Source organism: Cricetulus griseus, chromosome 3 (assembly GCF_003668045.3).
Source record: "Cricetulus griseus strain 17A/GY chromosome 3, alternate assembly CriGri-PICRH-1.0, whole genome shotgun sequence".
In the NCBI taxonomy this organism is placed as follows: Eukaryota; Metazoa; Chordata; class Mammalia; order Rodentia; family Cricetidae; genus Cricetulus; species Cricetulus griseus.
Genome location: NC_048596.1, coordinates 101023854 through 101048247, shown reverse-complemented (window position 1 = coordinate 101048247; position 24394 = coordinate 101023854). Strand labels below are relative to the sequence as shown.

Sequence of the window (24394 nt, the reverse complement as noted above, 5' to 3'; positions counted from 1 at the left end):
AAGCCTGAGGGGAAGTGTGGCCTCGCCTCAGTGAACCCCTGAAGAATGGCCCCCGAAAAACTGGAGGACGTGCAAGCAGGCACTGGCAAGTTGCAGCTGTGCCTCCCCGGCACCCCAGGCTAGGGGTGGACCTATCTTAACCCTGGGGGCCTAGGGAAAGAGACAAGGCTGGGAAAGCAGACCTAAATTCTAGTCCTATGTGACCTTGGGCAGGTCACCAACCCTCTCTGAATTCATGTTCTCTTCTGTTGCCGAGTAGATTCAAAACCTGTTTCCCACAGCTTTCCCAAGCTTACCGTATCCAGAGGAAGGGAAGCCTGGTGGTTCCACAGCACTTCACAGTTAGCAAAAGCACCACTTCATTTCACCCAGTCCTCCAGCAAGGAAGCCAAGAGGTACTGGGGGTGGGGGGATGAGCCCCTAATCCCATCCACCAGAGGACCCAGAAGCTTAGAGCCGGGGTTCAAACCCACACTCCCAGCCTTGGGTCCTGGCCAAGATTTGTCAGCTCTGAAGCAGCTTCAGTGATGGGTAAGTACACACGCCCTCAGTCTGGAACAGAGCCAGCCCTACTGGGCAGACCAACTGAGCCCTGAGAAACCATTGAGGGGCCGCTTGCACCCCGATGGATTTGCTATACACTTATTTTCAATTTAGTCTCTGCCACTTGCCCTCTGGGTGGCCCAAGCTACTCACTCTTCCCTCTGTGCCCCAGTAACTTGGGTGCCCTGCCTGATTCAGTCAGGGCTGAGACTGGGCCGGGGTGAGGAGCACACAGGCATATTATTACTACCTCAGAGAGCCCCAATTCTGTTTGGATGATCTCCCCACTCCTAGCACTCTGAAGCCAGTCTGCACAAGACCCAAGTTGTCCCATTCAGAGTAAAGAAAAAGAATTCCAACCCACACCAGGAGAATCATCCTCACTGGCTGTTTTTAACCAGATAACCACAGGCAAGCATGAGGTCTCCATGGTCACTGGCAGCCATCTCTCTCTAAGCCCAAGGAGCACAACAGCTATCCTGGGAACCAGCTGAGGCAAGGAGAGACAGCAGTCTGTGCTATAGATGGCAACTGTTCATGTGGAGAGGGTGGGGTGGGGGTGGGAGGAGGCTGCCTAGTCCTGCAGCCAGGTGACATCTATTTAGCCCAGGAGAGGCAGAGTTTGCTTTCAAATGCTGTCAGTCATCCTGGGCTCTCTGTCGTCTAGCAGGCCTGATGCACAGAGGGGAAATGGGCCTGCCTCCCCCACCCTGACTCACTACAGGTCCATGGCACCCAGCCAGAGCCCACAACTTGTTCACAGCTTTTTGGAAGTTCTACATTCTTCCTCTCTGCTCTGCCAGCTGAGACAATTCCTCTCTCCTGCATCTGGTCTCTGGACTGGGCCCAGACCACCCTACTACCATTAGCACTGCAAGATAGATGAGGTGGAGAGACAGAGCTGGGACCCTGAGCCCACCCTGGCATTCTCTTTGCTCAACATCAGGCTCCTTTCCCCTCATCCCTGCAGGAACTCTGGCTGCCTGGCAGCCTGTGGGGCACAGGATTTGGAAGGCATAAAGCTCTTCGGAGGTGAGCCAGGGCAACCTTCTTGGGGTAGAAGAGGAGAAACAGAGGCCTGGATGTAGGCAAGAGATCTATTCCAGATCACATTCAGCAGACTGAAATCCAGGTACTCTAGGTTTGTCTGTAAACTGTTGTCCATAACAGTTGGTGTAACTTTTTCCATTCTGTGTCACCTCTATCACTCCTCTCCATCCTCTTGTTAGGATCCTATTGTCATAGACTGTCGATACTGTCTCCAAACTGTGAGGTTTTTTTCCTTCATTTGCCCAGTTTCCACCCTAAATCTTGCCCCCATCCCTGGCAGCCTCAGGTTTATTCTCAGTTTGAACATTATTGCCATGCCCTGCTTTACTGTCTGTGGGATAAGACTCAGTGTCTCTGGACTTGGCCTGGAGAGCCACACTGCCCACCTCATCTGTCAAGAGCTATCTTCCTATCACTACACTCACTTGCTGCTGCTTCCAGGCAGCCTCCCCAAGTCCCACCATCTTTGACTTGTGCAATCAATCCGTCAGAGTGGGAGGGTCTGACCCCAGCATTTGCTCCTCTGCCCTGTGAGTGCTCACAAATACAGACCTGCTCAGCATCCACACTGCCCTTCACCTCTATCAGTTTCCCTCTGCCTGTGTGTGGCTTCCTCCTGTTGGCCCCAGGTCATTGGTCTATAGCCTGGGAAGGCTGAGAATATGAGTGTATGCTAGGAGAGGCCCATTTCTTGTTCAGGGTGAGCCACAGCCCATCCATCTTCTAAGCAATGTTGGGTGTGAGTATGTCTGGACTAGAGATCACAGACTCTGAGAAGCAGGCCAAGACAGGGGCTCTACAGAGTCACGGGGCAAAGCTTAACCAACTCCCCTCTGAGTGTGGCCAAGAAAAACCATGAATTTGGATCATGGGGCTGGGATTCCAGGAATCAATTCTAAGGGGTAAAAATCCAGAATGTGAAGAAAGATCAACGTGGTAGAATATTTTCATAACAGCAAAAATCTGGAAATGATCTGGAAGTTTGGCAGTAACAGAGAAGAAATACATTGACACATATTGGAATAGGGAAGGCAATGTATGGCCATTCATTTGCAAAGTTGTTATGGACCGGATCTGTGATTTGGATGTTGACTGTCCCTCCCAAAGTTTCATGTCTTGGAAGCTTGGTCTTTAGGTGGTGATGTGAGAGCAGATGGAATGCTTAAGAGGCCAAGTCTTGCATGAAGTCCTTAGGTTGCTGGGGATGTGTCCTCCAAAGGGATTAATGCAGCTCTCCTGAGAGGTTGTAGAAGCTCGAGCCTGGCTCACCCACCTATCCTAGTCAGGTTTCTACTGCTGTGATAAAGACCACAACCAAAGCACCTGAGGGAGGAGAGGGTTTATTTCACCTCACAGGTTGCAGTACACTGTCAAGGCAGGGCAAGCACACAAGGCCGGAAACTGGAGGCAGGAACTCAAGCAGAAACCATAGGAGCACATTGTTCACTGGTTTGCCCCATATAGCCTGCTCAACCTGATTTTTTATGTCATCCAGGACAACCTGTCCAAGGGTAGCACCATCGCAGATGAGCTGGGCCCTCCCACATCAATCATTAATCAAGAAAATGCCCTATAGACTTGCCTTCAGGCCATTCTGATGGAGACATTTTCTCAATCAAGAATTCTCTTTCCAGGTAAGTCTAGGTTTGTGTTAAGTTGATAAAAAACATCCATTACACTAGCTCTCCAGCTTCCTGTTCCAGATGTCATCCTCCCATACCACATCCATCCTCCACCTTCTGCGTGAGACCTGTACCAATGTCAGGTCCTTACTACTTGGACTTCCAGCACCCAAAATTGTGAGGTAGTAAAGCTCTGTTGTTTTTTTTTCCCCAAGTAGCTTGTCTCTGATAATTCATTGTTGACTTAAACACATGGAAAGTGTTAGAAAAGAAATAGCAGAGGGCTGGCAGGTAGCTCAGTGGAAGGACACTTGATAGCCTGAGTTCAATCCTTGGGAGCCACATGGTAGAGGAGAGAACCAGCTCCCACAAGGTGTCCTTTGAACTCACACAAGCACTTAGCACAAGAACCCACACACATACACACAAATAAACAGGTTAAAAATTTTAAGAAATAAAAAGAGTATAAAGCCATGGGTGGAATAATCAAAGCTGAAAAAAAAAGAATAAAGTGGTGAGGAAATAAACTAAACTGAAAAATAAGGGCAGCAGGGGGGGAAAAGGTGAATTTTCCTGCTTACAGTTTCTTGTGCTCTCTAAACTCTCTTCTGCACACTGCTACTCACTTCTTAGTCAGAAAAATACTTTAAATTGGACAAAGAGAAAAATGAAATCAATTCTAGTCCCAGCTCTGATGGCTATTGGACATATGACCTTGGTCTAGTCAACCACTGTCATCAGTACTACATTTCCTCATCTGTTTGCCTACGTGTGTGTGTGTGTGTGTGTGTGTGTGTGTTTGTGTGTGTGTGTGTGTGTGTAAGAGAGAGAGAGAGAGAGAGAGAGAGAGAGAGAGAGAGAACTCTCCACACTGAGCACTGGGGACCCAGAAGTGAATCAGGATCTGAATATATAGAAAGCTGTAAGTCTTCTGCACAATCAGATTAAAACTGGGCCAAGATGCTATTTTTCATCTATCAGACTGGCGACAAGCCAAAGGCCGGAGAGCAGACCCCTCAGCAGTACCGTGGGAAAACGGGCCTTCTCACACACCCTGTATGCTGGGAATATAGAATGGTGGGAGCCATATATGGGAATTTGGGGAATTTGGTAATTTCTAGAAAATTCCATATGTGTACACTTTGTCCTGGCAATCTCACTTTCTAGGAATTGATTCCAAAGATACACTGGAAAAAAAACAAAAACAAACAACAACAACAACAAAAAAAAACATGTGCATAAAGCTATAATGGCTGGGCCCTTTGCAGTATGAAAACTTGAAGGGCCATTAATGGGGGAGATTTGCCCAGGAGAAAAGGAGGGGGCTCTCTGACTGTTCTGATGGAAATTCTCCAGGGCACAATGTCAAGTGAGAGAATAAAGCTGAATAAAATACGTATGCTGCATTATCATTTATCAAAACAGGAAAGAGGATACACAAATATGCAAATATGTGCACATTTTCTTTCATTAAAAAGATCTAGGCCCTCTGCTTATATGTTACAGTTGTGTAGCTTGATCTTCTTGTGGGACTCCTAACAGTGGGAGCTGGCTCTGACTCTTCCGTTGGCTTTTGGGACCCTTATCCTCATACTGGGTTACCTCATCTAGTCTTCAACTTGATATGCCATGTTTGGTGGACATCCATGGGAGGCCTGCCCTCCTCTGAGTAGAAATAGAGGAGGAATGGTTACGGGGAGCAGAGGGGAGATTAGGGGGACTGGGGGGAGAGGAAGGAGAGAAAACAGTGGTTGGACTGTAAGATAGATAAAATATGTTTTAAAAACATTAAGAAATTATTATCTCTAGAAGAGGGAATAGGGTCAAAGAGTAGATGTAAAAACATCTTCACTGAAAATACCTAATTTGTAGACTATTTTTAGAAACAAGAAAATGTATTTCATAAGAATAAAAGAAAATTGGGGCTGGTGATGTGGCTCAGGGGGTGAAGGCACCTGGTGCCAAGCCTGCCATCCCAGGAACTCAAGGGGAAGCAGGAGAGAACTAACTCCTCCGAGCTGTCAGTCGTCATGTCAATATTGTTAGGAAGTAAGATTTCCAGCATTAGGGAATAGACAACTGAATATAGCTGCCAAAGGATCTGAGTAAAAGCCTTGTTAGTCTAGGCATTGCTTAAAAGATCAACACAAACTCTTTGGTTGGGATCTTTATAATAACATTCTGCATTACATTTATTTATTCATTCATTCACTCATTTATTTAGGTGTTTGTGCATGCATGGCACGTGAGTGGAGTTCAGAGGACAACTTTTAGGAGTTGGTTTTCTCCTTCTACCATGGGGATCCTGGAGATTGAACTCAGGTCATCAGTCTTGGTAGCAAGTTCCTTTAGCTACTGAGCCACTGCACTGGGCCATATTTGGTTGTTTTTTCAGGCATTCTCATATAGCTTAGGTTAACCTCTAACTTACTATATAGCCAAGGCTGACATTTAACATATGACTCTCGTGCTCTACCTTCCAAATACTGTGTTTGCAGGTATATACCACCATACCCAATTTATGTGGTCCTAGGAAATGAACCGAGAGCTTTGTGAATGCTAGGTAAGCACTCTACCAACGGAGCTATATCCCCAGGGCTTCTCTGTGCAGTCCTGGCTGTCCTGGAACTCACTCTGTAGACCAAGTTGGCCTCGAACTTGGAGATCTGCCTGCCTCTGCCTCCTGAGTGCTGGGATTAAAGGTGTGCACCACCACTGCCTGGCTATTACCTCTTGCTATGTTTCCTTAAGAAAAATAAATTACCAGCTCCTCCTAGTGAAAAGCTCTAAAATCAAGACCAACAAAATAACATCAAAAGCGCCCAAACTCCCAGACTGAGGTCCCTAAATACCACTTTTTTTTTTTTTTTTTTTTTTTGGTTTTTTGGTTTTTCGAGACAGGGTTTCTCTGTGTAGCTTTGGAGCCTATCCATCCTGGCACTCGCTCTGGAGACCAGGCTGGCCTCGAACTCACAGTGATCTGCCTGCCTCTGCCTCCCGAGTGCTGGGATTAAAGGTGTGTGCCACCGACGCCTGGCCTCCACTTTTCATAAAAAGAAACAAAACTTCTTGGGGGACGGAGAGCAGGATTCCAGGTCTCCACAGAGGATTGAAGTCTGAACATTTTGTCACACTAGAAAGTGAAGAAGTTGTGAAATAATAGTAGGGTTGGGTCAATAGGATGCAGAAAGAACCAAAGATTCTCATGGATCAAAGATCCATGAGATGACGTATAAGATGCAGCATAAAAAACCCCAAGGCAACACCTGCTGACACCATCCCACACTGGACATGTGGGATGAACCCACTTATTCTGAAAGGGAGAACCCACTTATTCTGAAAATCAGTAACACAGCTAATAAGAAACGAAGCATTTCACCTGTTTTTGTTGGACAAATTGAACCTCAGAGACATCAGAGTGGATGAGAGAAATGTAACTCAGTAGACACATTCTGGCTGACATATATGAAAAAGAAATGATTAAATTAAAACATTATTGGTGCCAATCATGGTGGCACATGCCTTTAATCCCAGCACTTGGGAGGCAGAGGCAGGTAGGTTTCTGTGAGTTTGAGGCTAGACTTGTCTACAGAGTGAGTTCCAGGACAGTCAGAGTTACATAGTAAGATTCTGTCCCAAATAGATAGATACATGGATGAATAGGTAGATAGATAGATAGTAGATAGTAGATAGGTAGATAAATAGATAGATGGGAGATAGATAGACAGATAGACAAGCCATTGTCTTACAATAGATCAAAGGCTTCTGAGAGCACCAAAGAACATCAAACTTCAGGCGTGTGCTGAGCTTCCTGGATAGCATCTACAAGCTTGAAGTCTGGAGTTAAGCCTTTAGTCCTAATTCCCAGTTCACAGTGAAGTTGGGAGGAGTAAAAATATGTTAAGTGAGGGCTGGGCTGATGGCTCAGTGAGTGAATGCCCTCTGTACAATCCTGGGGACATGCTTTTAAGTCCCCAGTGCCTGTGTAAAAAGCCAGGTGTGGCTGCACAGCTGCACCCTGACCCTGTGAGGACAAAGAGGAGGATGCTGGGGCTGCTGGCTATCAGCTTAACTCTAGTTCAGTGAGAGAACTGTCTCTAGGGAATACAGAAAGATAGAGCAGGACTCCCAGTATCCTCTTCTGGCCTTCACACACAAATGAGTAGACAGACAGACAGAAATATTTATAAAAGAGTGTGATAAATGGCACCATTGGACTCAAAAACTACATGGTCCAAATAACCCAGTTTCTTCAACAAATAAGTTCTAAAAAATAAGGAGGAAGGAGAAAACTATGTATTAAAAAGGGCCAGAAAGCATAACAAACCAAATTCATTCAGAGACCTTGCTTGGGCCCAACTTTGAACAAAGATCATTTATTAGATATTAGATATGGAGATTAATGATTATAAGCTATTACTAAAAATAGGAATTGGGCATGGGGGCTTATGCTTGTAATCACAGCACTCGGAAGATTTAAACAGTAGGGGTGCCTCATATTTGAGGCTAGCCTGAGTTACATAATGAGTTCCAGGACAATCTGAGCTATGGTCTGAGACAATGCCCCCGAGACAATCAAGAAATAACAACAAAATAATAGAGGATCCAGGGAGATGTCTTAGTACATAAAGGCTCCTGCAACCAAGATGCTGACTCCAGTTTGATCCCCACTAGCTATATAATGGAGGGGGCAAACCAATTCCCCAGGTTGTACTGACCTACACACACATACCAGAGGAATGCACACACACACACACACACACACACACACAGAGAGAGAGAGAGAGAGAGAGAGAGAGAGAGAGACAGACAGACAGACAGACAGACAGACAGACAGACAGACAGACAGACAGACAGACAGGGAGACAGGGAGACAGGGAGACAGAGAGAGACAGAGAGACAGAGAGAGACAGAGAGACAGAGAGTGAGACTGGATTATTTATTTTATTACTATTACTAGTATTATTTAAGGAACAGCATTCTGGGAATGCCATCCAGGTCATAGTACTTACAGATAAAAGCCCTTTATGTTTTGGATTGACCCAAATAACCCAACAGGGGAGAATGTGGGGGCATACATTCTTGTGAGTTGAAAATGGGTAAGGGTTGTGTAGGACTCTTTATCCATTTTTGTTGTGTGCCTGCAGTTTTCCACAGTAAAGCATCATTGCTGTTCTCAAGGAGGTAGAAGACTCAAATATACAGGCCAAGAGATGAACTTTCCCCTAGGAAGGGAGAGGGCAGACAGAGATGACTGTCAGCAGGGAAGAGCAGGTAGGAGGTGGAGCCCCAGCAGAGGGTGTGACAAGGGTGGCTATTTCTACATTCTCTGTGCTAAGGGGCCTTTGAGAGGTGGCAGCAGAGAGGAGAGTGGGGCTACATGGAGTTGCCCCCCAATGCCCACCTAAGAAACCCTAGGAAGGTGCAGCTGAAGAGTGACTTCATGGATTCTATGCATTATTGATGTCACCAAGCAGCTGAATGGAGGATGGACTGGAGAAAAAGATGGGGGAAAGGGGAACTGACCTGAAGCTGGACCTGCCCTGGAGAAGAACAAGGAGGCCTGTACTTGGGGTAGCCTAGTAAGGGCAGGTATGCATGTTTCTGCAAGGACAGGGTGCTGGGAGGCAGTTTGTCCAGGTAGAGGATGGGTTCCTGCCTGGGCAAGGTGGTGAATGTGTGGGGCAACTGTTAAAATGGATGAGGCAGATGCTGTCCTCCATCCGTGGACCTACACTGGCCCACAAGTCTTTGGCCCTCTCCAACCCGTGGGGCCTCATCTCTAAAGCAAGAGCTAGGATCTGCAAATGAGAGCTCTGCAAACCAACCCTGGGTGCATTTGCATCTCCCCCACCGTGCATGTTTCTTGCCTGCAAGAGGATCACGAGTTCTCCTCAGGCCTCGCTGAAAATCCAGTTGTGTGATGTCAATGGCATTTCCCTTCAGAAAAAGGAAATGAGCTTAGTGTGGCACGTTACCAGGAAAGGAAAGTTAGCGGAGCCCCACCCTGCAGCCCTGTGCTTCCCTCACACAGCCAGCATAGCCAGTACCCCATCCCCTCCCCCCCCACCCCTGCCTGGAGTCCTGTCACCATTCAGACACAGCAGCTTGACTTCCCAGCAGGGCTGGGCCACCCCCAACAGAATCAGCACCTTCTCTGGTGCCAGCAGCTCAGTCTCCAGCCGTACTGGAGGACTAAGTTTGCTGGAGGGATTCATGAAATGTCAGAAGGTGAATCCTTTGTACATGAAGAGATTGAGGCCCCAAGAGAAACAAGGACTTGGCCAAGCACCCAGGGCCAGACAAAGGAGAATGTAGGTCCAGGTCATGTGACACCTGGAGAAAAGTGTTCCCAGAAAGTCCCTATAGGGCCCCCAGAAGCCTGTTCCTGGCAGATGTCCCAAAGTCCCTCTCCAGGAACAAGCATTAAGTACCTCTATTAAACCAAACCATTCTCACACCAGGTGGTGGTGCGCACCTTTAATCCCAGCCCTCCAGAGGCAGAGGCACGTGGATCTCTGTGTGTTAGAGATCAGCTTGATCTACAGAAACCAGTTCCAGGACAGTAAGGGCTACACAAAGAAAATCTGTCATGAATAAAACAGAACTAAGTCATTCTTTGATATTTAACTTTTGGTCTCTGGAACATTCTTTAAAGTGTTATTTTGCATACAAAATGAAGACAAATAACAATCTGCCTAATATAACTGCTGTATGCTCTTAGAGTTCTTATTATATTTGTGTGTGTGTGCACATGCCCATGGCACATGTGTGGAGATCAGAGGACAGCTTGTAGGAGCTGGTTCTCTCCTTCCACCATGTGGGACTTGGGGATTGAATTAGGGTCATCGGGCTTGCAACAAGCCCAATACTTGCTGAACCATCCCACCAGCCCTGTGTGCTTTTGAGTCGGAAACAAGCGGTAAATTTAATACATTTAGTATTTAAATCTAGCAAACTGGCCACTTGAAACCTTGATTGGGAGTTGATCATGAGGTTGACATGACTTTAGAAAAATGCCTAATGTTCCCAGAGGGCCCACTCAGCATCCCTCCTTGCAGTCATGCACCCCACAGCCTGACCCCAGACCTATTCCTCTCTCTATCCCTAACCCTTGGGTGGTCCGCGTGCAGGAAGCCTCAGGGTTTGGTTCCCTCATTAAAGAATAAACTGATTCTCAAGCTGAGCCCGAATGTCTCAAACAGCTGGATGGACCCATGGAAGGCAATCAGTTAGGGTAGCCCTGGTCACACAGACACATTGATGCTGTAACAGCTTGGAAACCCCCCTTAATGCCACCCTGCCTTCACTCTTCCTACAAAAGGTAGCTCAGGTCATACTTTCCACCATGCACCCTACATGGAAGGTGGCTGGCTTGACCTCCTACGCACCCAGGGGCTGGGGGTTTTCAGGGCTCAGAAGAGGCGGTGTGTGCACACCGTGAACAGCGGTGGTGAGTTTGCGTATGCCCCCATGTGTAAGGTCTTAGTGTGGGCATGCAGGTGTGTGGACAGGACTTGCATGTGTGTGCAGATGGCTCAGGTGTGTGGTGCTGGTCTACATGTGGAGATGTTTACTGTCTGTGCTGGTTGTTATTGGGTATGAATATATGCAAGGGAAGTATATGCATAGGTAGGCTCATGTTTGCACAGATAAGGCCTTGTTTCTGTGAGAACCTATTGGTATGCAAGATTTCACAATTCAAGCAAATGCCCTTGCTTGTCACAAAGGTGTATGACAGTAGGATATATGTCAATATGTGTAGACTTGTGCATTTTTGTGCTTTTTGCATTGGTATGCACTTAAGTATGTTAATGTGCATGAGTGTGGGGGCATATGTATGTTCATGTAAGGTTTCTGTGGCGGGGGAGCGCATCCTGATGTGGGAATATGAGAAGGTGTTCTGCCGCATTTGTGCTTGGTTGAATGAGGATGTGCTGGACATCCTCATGCCTGTGGGGAGGTGCATTTGTAAGGCCAGCGCCTATGCCTGTACGTGTGGCACTTGTGTGGGAGTGCACACACAATGTGTGTGAGTGCACACTTGTGTGTGAGGGCACACGCAATGGTAGCTCTTTTTTGCTCGGGAAATCACGGAATTTCTAAGTCCTAACCATGGCTAGTGGCACTTTCAGGAACATTATTTCCTTGGGCCAAAAAAAGTAAGAATGGGGGGGGTCTCAGTGGGGTATGGGTGGGGCTTGGGCCCCTCAGAGAAGAGGACAGAGACCTCCAGGGCACTGCAGCAAACCAGACAGGTAACAGGGACAGCAATGTCTTAGGCCCAAAGTTGTCCCCATGTGTGCACTGGGAGAGGCACTGATATTAGGGCTTTCAAAGCCCTCCCCCCCTTTTCTAATTATGGCATGAAATAACCATGTAAGAGAAACCTATGTGGCAAGCAGGGGCATAGCTCTAAGACCCAGACTGCACTGTTCCCTACAGTTAAACGGCACACCGTCATCCACGTTCCTAGCTAATTCTTGTGAGCTTCCATCTTCTTGGGGAGGTTGAGGCAGAGTGAGTAAAAGCCAGCCCTATTCTATTCCTACCTTCCACCCAGGTTCCTTTCAGGCAAGCCTTACTTGTGCTCAGGTGAGAAGACACCTAGAGTTGGGAAAAATCACACTATCACACTTGTTATGGCCCACAGCTTTCTAAATGAGCAATCTGCATCAAGCCAGAGGAACGAGGAAGAAAGTGAGGTGCACCCTGACCTCAGATGTCTGTCTTCCGTCATCAGAGCAGTTTCTTGCTCTTCCGGACTCGGATGGCCGTGTTAAACCCCACATGTGGTTCTGTGGTTGCCCACAAAGCTTAAAAATAGCCAACAGGAACAGGGGAATCCCCACTGGTGAGTAGGGCTGGCCGTTCCCCAGGTGTCTGCTGACCAGCCTCCCTCATGTACTATCTAGAGAGAGCTGGGTATCTAGGAGGGTGTCCTGGAGGCCATGCTGATCCTGGAACACACGTTATTTTCATACCTCTGGGCAGATGAGGAAACTGAGCCTCTAAGAGATGAAATACCCCATTTGAAGCTAAGGAGTGTGGATCTCTCACCCCTACTGTGGCTTGTTTATCTTGAGCTGGGGACACAAGAAAAAGAACAGGCCCTTCAGAGCCACATAGACTTTGCTTCCAACTGCAGCCACCCTGGCCACTCCTGGTGGCCTCAGCTGTACCATAGGGGCTGTGTTGCCCACTTGTAGGAGGATTGTGGTGGGGATCCAGGGAAATAAGGCCCTTGGCACCCACAGCAGGTCCATCACTGCTACCAGAACTCAGCGTACAGTTTCTGGCCTTCCACCACTTGAGACCAAGCTTCCAAAGTAGGAAGAGTGTGTCCCCCATCAAAGAAGTGAAAGCACCCACAAAAGCCCCAGAGTGCAGGCCCCTGTGACAGACTATAACCTTCTATAGCTGACTTCTGGAGTAGTTCCAGTTCTTTGAACTGAAACCTTATCATTCACCATGGGGAGATGGAGTCCATCAACCCTCATCTGGGGACTGTCACCTTTGGAATTTCCTCAATGAAGAGGATGTGGCAGAAGTGACGTCACATCACTTCCTAAGCTTAACCTTAACTGATGGCTGGTGATGAGGATGATGACATCCCGTCGTGAGAAAGCCCCTGCCTCAGCTAAAGTCACAGCCGACAGCCAACCTCAGCAGCGCGACATGCCTGTGAAAAGTCCTTCATATGATTCTGTCCACCAGACTTCCTCCCAGCCTAGTAAAGATCACTTAGAGCAGAAGCCAACTGAACCTGAACCCTGCCAGAAGGCAGGTTTGAAAGCAAAACAAATGTCACTGTTTCAAGCCACTGTCTCAGGTGGCTGGTGACTCAACACTGGATCACAAGGATAGCCTTGCAGCTCATGGTGGCAGGACCTGCAGTCACCCCTCCTGGTTCTGTGTCACAGGTAGAATTGCAGAGCTCAGGTTAGGGCCCTTGGACCAACTTTTATGATAAATCCCTGTTTGTCATATGAGAGTCTCTCAGGGGACCTGGGTTTTGAATGAATCAGCTGAGAGGAAGGAGGGGTAAGTTTTAAGGGGTCTGGACAGAGAGGAGTTTGGAGAGGCCCCACTCTGTGTGCTCCATCCAGTAAGGACTTCTCCTCAGGCTGCTCACGGACTGATCAAAGTACAAGAGGAAGCCAAGTAGCTCTGGTCGGGCCCTGGTAGGCTCTGCCAAGGGTGAATGGGAGCAGCAGAGGAGGGAACAGCCTGCAGGAGCTGAAACAGTGGAACACACCAGACGGGGTTGAGCAAGAGGTCTGCCTCTGAGACTTCTCAGAAAACAGGCAGCATGCCCTCCCTCTCCCCCTCCCTCTCCCTCCTGGCCCTATCTAGAGAGATTAAGTCAGGGAGGTTCCCAGACCGGAGGCGGAGGCATCCTTATCAGCCATGTCTGGGGTACTTGGGAATGTGAACCCTCCTGCCTGCGGCCCAGCCCTGAGAAGACACCCAGCAGATGAAGTGTGTCTTGCTCCTGCAGGCCTGCCAACAATGGCTCCAGGGTCCTCCTCATCCATACGCAAGATGTGTGCTGCCTCTTGAAGCTTTTCTGTCAGTGTGGCCCTGACCAACATACCCTGTGAAGAAGATGGCCTGCCTGGAGGAGAGTAGCATGGCGCACAGTCTGGTGAGCCTTGGGATCTGCAGAGCACCCTTTCATACCTCTTGCCGTATGCCAGGTGCCACTTTGAGTGATCTTCATGCATCACCTCATGTAATTCCCACAACCCCCCGCTCCCTACCACCCCCCACGTCATTTCTTCTTTGTGGAGAAGGAAACTAGGGTGCTGGCCCAAGCAGCAGAGCTGTGGATACAGTGCACACTAGAAGACTCAGATGGGGGTTCAGATCCCCAAATGCCACCCTATTGTAAGAAACAGACAAGCAAGGCTGGGCGTTCAAGGAACCTGACATACCCAGAGCCTCCAAGGGCTTCCCATCACCATCAAGGCTTTCATGCCTATGGAGAAATGAGAAGTTGAGGACATAGGAGGGCCTTGATTCCACCCTCTGGGAAAATCTTTGGAAGATATGACCCTTGGAATATCAGGAGGGTTTGATAGATAGATTGAATAGAGAGAAGAGTGAATCCTGGGCAGAGGGAGTTGGAAGGTGAAAATCCAGAGGTCTGGCTCCTGTGAGGAATAGTGCCAGTTGGAGGGGCTGGAGAACAACATCTCTCAGGACTGCAAGAGCCAGCAAGATAGTAAGGGCCGTCATGCTTATGCGGAAAAATTAGATTTTACCCCAAGTGCAATGAACTATGGAAGAGTTTTGAAGAGAGGAGGACTGTGATTAGTCACATGTCCAAAAGAAGATATTGTGAAGAGGTGAGGATGGAGGGTGAGATGGGTAAGGGGAGACTGTGGGGTATACAGATCTGAAGATAGCAGGCAAGCATTAGAGTCCATCAAAGGTAGGGAATGGGTGGTTGTGGGGAAAGGGGAGGCAGGGGATGTCAGAGCAGCTTGGGCATATCAGGGATGACACCAGAGGGTCCTGGAAAGTAGAACCAGGCTCAGCTTACAGTACTGATGAGGACACACCAAGCATAGCTTTATGGGGCCTGGGTCTGAGCTCAGCCCTGATACCAGGTCCTAACAGGAGTGGTTGGAATGATAGAAGGTGACTGGGCCCTTTTGGCAGAGTGTTGGCTGGGGTGACTAGGACAGACTGGGACTTAAAAAGATGCCCAGTATCAAAAACAGAAGGACAAGCATCTCATAGCCACTACATCTCTGTAGGCTGGTTTGTAGCTGTGATGACTGAGGGCTCCACAGGCCTCTGGTCTGTGTTCTATTCTGTGTGTACAGTGTGGAAGCCAGATCAGAAGGCCCCCTTCCCTTCTCTCTCTGACTTGCTGACTTGGCTTCCTCTGATCCTAATAGACCTTAGGCCTTCCCCCAGCTTCAGCAGCCTCCGCTAATCCACAGCTGGTATTAAGCCAAATGAACTCTCAGCTTGCACGGAGGCCTCAATGTTTGTTCAAAGAACAAATGAACAGACGGCTGTTGCCAAGACCCAGCTTCTGCACTGCTGTCCAATTAGTCAGGCCTTGGGATATGGACCAGCTCTGGGGCTCTCAGATCCTCTACCCCTAGATATCCCTGCCTGTTGTCTGAATGTTGGGAGGGGAGACCGTAAGGCCCGGGAATCTTCCCTTCAGTTTCAGGACCAGATCTTGGTACATCAAAGCCCCTGGGCCCAGACCAGGGATGCATAGCCCTGCTCCCTCAGAATTGGAATGCAGGAGGAAGGCAGCTGAGCAGATGCATAGTGACCTTATAACCTTCTTTACGGAGTGCTATGGCCCCCACTCACAGAGGCTCAGTGAGGCAGGGAGGAAGGGAAAGCCATGTGGCAATGCAGACTAGAGCTCAGAGAGAGGGGCTTATGCTCATGCCACACAGCATGTCAGGTGTGGTGCTTACAGGAATTGTTGACAAGTGACCTGGACTTCTTCTGGATCCTGCATCCTGTCCCAAGGTAAAATTAAGAGGGGAGATGCCAGGACCCCAAGCAAACGTGGGGACCATGTCCCCTTGCTGACATTTCTGGGCCATGACCATCTCTGGGTACCTCTTCTCTGTATGCTTTTCTCTTTTGTCCTATTAACTCTTGTCATGTGGTCTCTGCTTTCTTAAACACACCAGGCTCCCCAACCCAGTGCCTTTATATAACGGTTCCCTCCAAACCCTAACCCCTTCCAGGCCCATGGTTAACATTTCTTCAGTCACCTTTGAAACTTAACCACTTTTTATTTTTATTATTCTCATCTATTAAAAGTATACAATTCAGGATTTTGGTGTATTCAGTATTGGGTAATTGTCACTGACACCAATTTCAGAATATTGGCATTACCCTCCCTCTAAGACTCTGTACTCCTCAGTGGTTCTGTTGACTAAGGCTGTCAATATCTCTGTCTTTATGGGTTTGTCTATTCTGAACAGTCCATATGAATAAAATCACAGCTTGTGGTCTTATATGACTGGCTCCTCTCACTCAGCATCATATTCTCATGGTTCATCAGTGTTGTACTTCAGTACTTCACACCTTATGTTGCCAAATAATATTCTATGACATGGATGATACCACACTTGTAATTCATTCACTAATGGGTAGGCATCTGAGTGGTTTCCCCACCTTAGTTATTATGAAAAATGCTACACAAGTTTTTGTGTGGGCTATGTTTTCATTTCTCTTGGGAAAATTCCTAGGAATGGAACTGCTGGGTCATGTGATCACCGTGCGTAATCCTTTGAGGAACTACCAGTCCCACCACGGAAACTGCACCACATTGCCCAGTGTGAATTAGGGTTCCAACATCTACACATTTCTGTCAACACTTTGACTCTTTCAAAATTATATCCCTTGTAGCTGGTGTGGCTAGTGTGGCTGTGGTTGAACTGTGCTTATCTGATGGCTAGTGATGTCATCTTTCTTTCCAGGACCCCACTGGCCAGTCACACAATCTAGAGACATAGCTCCCCAGATCTTAAGTGGGTTCTTTAAATATTACAGATATAATCTCCTATTGGACACATGATTTACAAAAATTGTTTCCATTCTGTGGGTTCTGGCTTTACTCTTTTGAAGGTTTAATTTGAAGAACAAGAGCTTTTTTTTTTTTTTTTTTTTTTTGGATGATCTCCAATGTATCTAACTTCCCTTTTGTTGCCTGTGCTCTTGCTACCATATTTAAGAAACCGTTCAAGGCCACAAGGACTTGAGAGAATGTGCTCTCCCAAGAGTCTTACAGTGTCAATTCTTACAGACTTTGATACATTTGGAGTTAATTTTTGTATTGGTCTGAGGTAGGAGATTGATTTCATACCATAACATGTGTGTATCCAGTTGCTGCAGTTCCCATGTTGGAAATACTGAAATGAGATTGGTGACACTGCTGAAAATCAATTGTCCACAAATGTCCTTCCATTTTAACTGCAGCATTATTTCCCTAGGAACCATGACTGATAGCCTCCATACCCTGACCTCATCATGTCTAGATTCCCAGTATATATGTATATCACACAGAGACTAGCAGAGACTATGTTTATGTAATAATGGCACGCAAACTAACACAGATGATGAGCCACACAATATATTTACAGTTTGTAGATAATTCATAGATAATACCATGGCTAAAAGATACATTCATATACTATGCGCAAGCAAGCATACAGTCCCGAGCCAGATATTGGAGGTTCAAATGCAGCTCTGCCGTTCACTAACTACCTGGGCCCCACATATATGGTTTTGCCTATCTGAGCCTCAAATTCCTCATCTATAAATTAGAGATTTACCCATCTCATGGTTTGCCAAGGTAACATGTGGCCTATGAAGTGCTAATGAAGGATATAAGGATATGTTATTAAGCATGCCATTCCTTAAGCTTTAAGATCTGAGGACAGGGACCCTGTGTGTTTTGAGTTCCACTGTGTCTCCATAGCCCCCACTGTTCCTGGCACAGGGAGGACACTGGATGCATACTCCTTGGATTAATGAGTGAATGAAGGCATGCATGCATGAATGAGCCACAGACGGTTCTAATCCCACCCTCCCACTGTCTGGCTTGTGAATTCTTTAGGCCTCTATAAAGAAAGACAGCATTGGAATCATGGGTAATTATTCTGTGTTTGGATGCAGAACTCTTAAGAGGAGTCCACTTTAAAAGGCAGATAGAGAAAGCTGCTGTGGGAGATGCTGTAGGCTATCTAGTGTCCCTTCCTCCGTGAGCACCCCTAAAGACTTCCCAGAGCCTGCTGGACAGTGTGCAAGCTATCAATGCTCCCTGTGTGCTCCCAGCTCCCAGAAGCCCATGATTCAGAGGCAGCTGATGTCTGACACTTAATTCAGGCCACATGCTGGAGGTCTGTGTCTTGAGGCTCGTGGGAGGTAAAGAGGCACATTCCAAGGGGAAAGTGTCTTCTTCCCACAAAAGAGGAAAATGTGGAGTGCCTCGAAACCCCCTGCTCCCCACCTCTGCTCTCATGCCCTTCTTCCTTAGCCCCCCACCTCAGAACACACCAAGCTACACTGACTGCTAGTCCCAGGCTTCCTCCTGTCCACACCCCTGCCAAGCTCATGTCACTCAGAGTCCTCATTTCACCTGGCAGATGATCTCTGGGAGGCCAGTGGGTGAATGAGTGACCCAAGGTCATAGCTTAGCAAATGATGGCAGAGAAATGACTAGAAACCAAAGCTCCTGACGTCATGCTCAAATTCTTACCCTAAACCTCACTCCATCAGCAGAACGCCAGTGTAGCACTATAGCCCAAGAGACCAGGGGAGGACCAGCCCCAGAAGTACTTAGGACCAGCCATATCCTGCAGCTCGTAAAAAAGGAGAAAGCCGACCGGCCTGACCCCTACCAAGAGCCCTCATCCAGTGGCTGATGGAAGCAGAGGCAGACACCCACAGATATACACTGAACTGAACTCTGGAACATAGTTGCAGAGAGGAAGAAATGAAGATCAAAGGGGTCAGTACCAGGCTGGTGAAACCCACAGAAACAGCTGGCCAGAACAAGGAGGAGCACATGGACCACAGACTGCTGTCTGGGAGGCCAGCACAGGACTGATCCAGACCCCTGAACATGGATGTCAATGAGGAGGCCTCCACACTCTAGGGGGCCCCTGGTAATGGATTAGTATTTTTCCCTGGTGTAAGAAGGGACTAAGCCCATCCCACTTGAAGGGATGTACTCTTGGCTTGGACACGTGGGGGAGGGCCTCGGCCCAGCCCAGGATGATGTGGTGGACTTTGGGGAGCCCCAGTTGACATCCCCACCCTGCCTGGGGAGTGGAGGGTGGATGGGGTGGGGGGCAGGTGGGGGGTTGGGAAAAGGGTTGGGAAGAGGGTTGGGGGGAGGGAGAAGGAGAAGGGATTGACATGTGAAGCAAGCTTGTTCCTAATTTGAACTAATAAAAAAAATTTTTTTTTAAAAAAAAGAGAAAGCCAGGAAGGCGACTCAGGCAAGTCCCTGGGTCAGAGGCTCCTGATCACAGGCAGGGGTGGCCTGGGAATGGAGTAGTCCAAGTATTTGAGTGGCAGTCTCAAGAATGTGAACTTCAGAGCTAGACATGTCTGCCCAGGTCACCAACAACCTGTAATGGCCTCAGTATCTTCCACCGGTGACATAACACAATAGTGTCCACACTGCCGAGCTGCTGTGAGGATGAAGGGAGGGAGGCAAAGCCTTTAACTCTCTGCTGGCATGGTGTTGCCACACAAACACCGTTACCCTGACTGTCCTTGGTGCTGGGGTGCTGTCGATTGGGCCAACAGGAAGAGTATGGCCGTCCACATCCCCCAGGCCTTAGTGTTCACTGGTATTAGAAAATATGTTTCTACTGAAGAGGAAGCCACTTATTAACACAGGCAGTAGGCAGGACAGAGTCGGTGTGTGGCATGGCACTGGGGACTGCTGTTCGACATATGACTTTGCGGAGTTGGCCTTTGCTTCAGAGCATGAACTTGATTAGTCTCAAGACATGAACAAAGGTGGAATAATGTTTGATGGATGCCGGGAGAGGGCACGGACTTCCTGGTCATTTTGTTTTCCGTGCTAGAGTCTGTAAATTATTAGGACAAGTTCCTAACCCTTCCTGACCTGACAAATAGAAGAAAATGGGGTTCTCTCCTCCCACTGTGGGATGTGGGAATCTTAACTCAGGCCGCCGGCTAACATGCAAGCACTTCCAAGTGCTAAGCCATCTCTCCACCCCAGGGTGTAGCTCTTATTCTGGGTCGTTAGGGTGAGTGCAAGGTGCTGAGGAAGGTCCTTCCAGGGAGAACTCTTGGTCCCCAGACTGATAGCTGGGAAACCACCATGGGACTGATCCAGACCCCCTGAATGTGGATGTCAGTGAGGAGACCTTGGAAATCTATGGGACCTCTTGTAGTGGATCAGTACTTATCCCTAGCATAGGAATGGACTTTGGGAGCCGATCTCACATGGAGGGATACTCCCTGAGCCTAGATACAAGGGGGTGGGCCTAGGCCCTATCCCAAAGAATATGACAGACTCTGAAGACCCCCTATGGAAGGCCTCACCCTCCCTGAGGAGCAGAAAGGGTATGGGATAGGTAGGGCATTAGTTGGTGGGGGGGCACAGGGGAGGAGGGGAGGGAGAGGGACCTGGGATTGACATGTACAATAATTTTCTTTCTAATAAAAAAAAAGAAAGAAAGAAAAAAGGTCCTTCTAGCAGGGCATCTGGGAACACTTCTGGAGGCAGGAGGTGAACCAGGAAGATTGGGGAAGATGACCCAGGTAGGGGGAACAGCTTGAGTAGAACCACAGGGCCACACATGACAGCTCTGATTTGGGAAGACCAGGCAGACTATAGGATGAGGTCACAACTCAGGAAGCTCACAACCTGCTCCGCATCACCTTAAGAGGCAGGCTGACTAGAAGGGAGACTCTGATCCAGATCCATCAGTCTGCCTTCTCCTGTGCTAGATGCCACTTCCTGGAAGGGCTTCTGGATCTATTCTGAGCTCTCCCGTGGGATGGGGTGGGCCAAGAGACTGTCAGCTATGCTTGACCTGGGCTTCCTGACATTCAGATGAGAGGCAGGTTCTCCCAGGGTGGAGTTCTCCCAGGCCCACATCTACCCCACAGGAGGGGTGATGGGAGTGGGTGTGACCCACATCTGGGATTATTCACCTAACAACCAAAAAAAGCCACAAGAGACACCCACAATAGTAATAAAAATAACAATTCCTTAAATGTGTCCAGAAGCATGGGACCCAGCTCTGCTGTAATCCTCCTCCTTGTGAGGTCACTGGTCTCTTCCTCTACATGAAGGAACCGAGACAGGCAGAGAAGTGGCTCCCCAGAGACTGTGAACACTGGTCATTCTGACACAGCATCTTCAACAGGGGAACCCCAGTTGGCAGGGAAGGAGACAGCAGTCAGGTGTGTTAAGGGGACACTTAGGGAGAGGACCACTGACTGGGGCATTAACCCTGTGATTCTCCCCATCTGTTTTTAAAAGTTAAATTTGTTTTATCTACTATTTGTGTGTGTGTGTGTGTGTGTGTAGCTCAGAGGACAAGTGTAACACAAAAAATAAAAGACAAGGGGAGGGAGAGGGAGAAGAGACAGATATTGGGGTTCAAGCTTCAAACCGAAAATAAGAAAAGCAGAGCAGTCAGCCACTGGCTCTTACCTCTACCTCAGCTCAGACCAAAGGGGCGATTTTCAGATGCTCCAGACTTCACTACTCCTCAGATTCATTCAGTCTGCTATGTTCTCCTCAACATGGCTAGAGACTAAGCTTGAGACTGAATGCCTCTACTTTTACCTCTCGAATCCTGGGATTAAAAATGTGAGCTCTGATTACAGTGGTCCTGTAACTCAGGGTGGTCTTGGACTCAGAGATCCATCTGCTTCTTAATCCTGAGTCCTGGGATTAAAGATGTGTATCACCACCGCCTGCTTTCTATAGCTAACTAGTGTGGCTGGGTTTGCTTTCTGTACCCTCAGGCAAGATTTAATAAATCATAAATAATATATCACCACACAAGTTTCTGAAATCAGTTTTCTCCTTCTTCAACTTGGGTCCCAGGGATCAAACTCAGGTTGTGAGGCATGAAGGCAAATGCCTTTCCCTACTGAGCTATCTTGATGATCCTATGTCCTCCCTCCCCAATCTTGACAGTTGAGAAAGGTCTGTTCACAGGGTCTGGGTGGAGCAGGGCCTCTACTACCTTCGTCCTCAGGTCCACAGCAGCTACAGTCATAGGGGATACTGAAGCCAGGATGGTAAAGGTTAGCAGGAGATGACAGGCCAGCCAGCCAATGGGATAGGGCATTCCCAGCAGACAGGACAATGTATGCTAAGAGGAGACAGTGACATGCAAGGAACTCACAAGGCTGGATTGAGTGGAAGCTTACGGAAGTGAGAACTCTGATTAGGAGGTAGAAGTGCATCTCCTGAGAAACCAATGGACACACAATGGGGAGTCTAGAGCCCAGAAAAGGGGTGTTTGTCTACCTTAGAGTACAATAGAATATGGCAGCCAGATGGGAAGGGTGTGGCCTTTCCTCCAGGCTTTGAGATGTCCCCACAAGAAGCCCTCTCTCACTGCTAAGTATAGGAGCCTCCCGAGGGGGGCCTGCTTCAAGGGGGAAGCCTGTTTACAGGACTGAGTCAAAGCTGTATTGGCATCCTCCCTTTGGTCTTCTCTCATTGGTAGGTAGGGACTCTTTTTCCCCTGTGGAGAGTAGGGTATGGGTTCCCTGAAGCCCCCATCATGTTTGTTAGCAGACCAAAGCCCTACAGGGACTACTTCTGGGCCAAGCATTCTTGTGCAGCCAGACAATGACTGTCCCTGGACCATTCCCAGACATGACCAGCTTGCCAAGCCTTCCAGGGCTAGAGGGGACATGATGACCCTTCCTGCATACCTCTGACTAACAGACCCTTGGGTCTCTGAAGCATCACAACACAGCCTGTTGCTAGAGCAACCTGCAGACCTAATAGACCTGAGGTTTCTGATACCCCTCACCAGTTGCTCACAGGGCAGCTCTTCCTGGCTCAGAGGGGCTGATGGGAAAGTTAGTCAGGGAAAGTGTTTATGTACATTTTAATATTGAGGAAAGAGCAGACAGGGTGTCTAATTTTCCCTCTCTCTTTCTCTCTCCCTCTCTCTGTCTCTCTGTCTCTGTCTCTGTCTCTGTCTCTCTCTCTCTCTCTTTCTCTCTCTCTGTGGGTGTGTGTGTGTGTGTGTGTGTGTGTGTGTGTGTGTGTGTGTGTGTGTGTGTCCTCATCTGCCAATTTTTCTAGTTGTGGCCCTATACTTAAACTGAACTAAACTTAAACTGAACTAAACTTAAACTGAACTTAAACTGAACCTAAACTACTTGTCCCCTACTGTCTAGGACATCCCTATCACAGATAGGACATGGCCACCAAGTTGGGGCAATGTCAGGAAGAGCATGGGCACCTCCCATGTTTTCCTCATGCCCACAGAATCAGGTTGAGAGCTTCGGGAGTTGTTCTGAACAGCCCAGGTGACCGAAGACCCTCCCTTTCCAGCCATCAGTGAGAGGTTGCACTAATACAACTTGGACTCAGTCCTGCCAGAAGGCTTGTCCCTTGAAGCAGGACCCCTTGGGAAACTCCTATACTCAGTGAGAGAGCCAAGGGTCCTCTACCCAGAGCTCCTTGTGGGGGACATCTCAAACCCTGGAGGAAGGGCCATACCCTTCCCATCTGGTTGCCATTTTCTAGTGTACTCTGGGGTAAACAATTGTCTTTTTTCTAGGCCCTAGTCTCCCCATTGTGTGTCTATAAGTCACCCAGATGTATTCCTATTTCCCCAGTCAGGGCCCCTTCTCATAAGCCTGGGGAAGCAGTGGCTCTTTGGCCCAGTGACTTGCCTCAGGGCTTTCTCTCTTCCAAAGGCTGACAGTAGGGCTGACTCTCAGGTCCTCCTGAGCTGACTGGAGTAGGCCTTGAGCCTCCTGAGTCCAGTGATCTCCCAGGTCCTTCAGGAATTTCACTTCCCTAAATTCCAACTGTCTCTTGTCCTGTGGTTCTGCCTAAGCCATTCCCTCTACCTGGGCCACCTTTCCCAATTGTCCCAGGCTCAGTCTCTGCCCCCCAAAGCATTCCTCGGTGCTTCACTGGATGTGCCGTCCTCTGTTCCTTACAGGTGTCCATTTAGAGACGCAGAATAAGGTACTGCCTTAGGTGAAAGACACCCACAGGGCAGCCTGGGTCTCACAGTCCAGGCTGCCTGAAGGCATCTAAGGGCTCATTTGGTGCCTTGTGGTGTGGGTGGGTGCTGTTAGGATGAGCACATATATGGTAGAGAAATGGGAGGGAGAGAAACAGAACGGTTCATGTGCTGTGGAAAGAGATGGAACTGAAGAAGCCAAGGCGGTGAGGAACAGGCTGACGTGGGTGGCCTTCTTGCCACTCAGGCTCAGGATGACATCCAGGCCTGGGCTGCTGCCTAGGATCATGTCTGGGCTATAGTCATACCACAGCTGGGGTCTGTGTTGACATTCATAACCTATGCTACCACCAAGTCTATGGTGATGCCTGGGGTCTGATGCCATGTCTGGGTTCATGGTCCTGTAGCAGCCAGGGTCTGTGCTGATGTCCATGGCTTCAGTAACCATGGAAGGCCGTGCAGATGACC

At 48.4% G+C, this 24394-nt stretch overlaps 1 long non-coding RNA gene across 4 annotated transcripts; it reads left to right on the top strand.

Moving 5' to 3' along the window:
• The first annotated feature begins 1193 nt into the window (after positions 1–1193).
• On the top strand, positions 1194–18692 carry LOC118238561. 4 transcript variants are annotated; one of them, XR_004769125.1, is made up of 4 exons: positions 1194–1675; positions 3089–3227; positions 11869–14566; positions 18486–18692. It is a non-coding gene; the product is annotated as an uncharacterized LOC118238561 (long non-coding RNA). The 4 variants fall into 4 exon arrangements; XR_004769127.1 differs by lacking the exon at positions 11869–14566 and having other exon boundaries at positions 18489–18692; XR_004769126.1 differs by lacking the exon at positions 11869–14566.
• The last annotated feature ends 5702 nt before the right edge of the window (positions 18693–24394 follow it).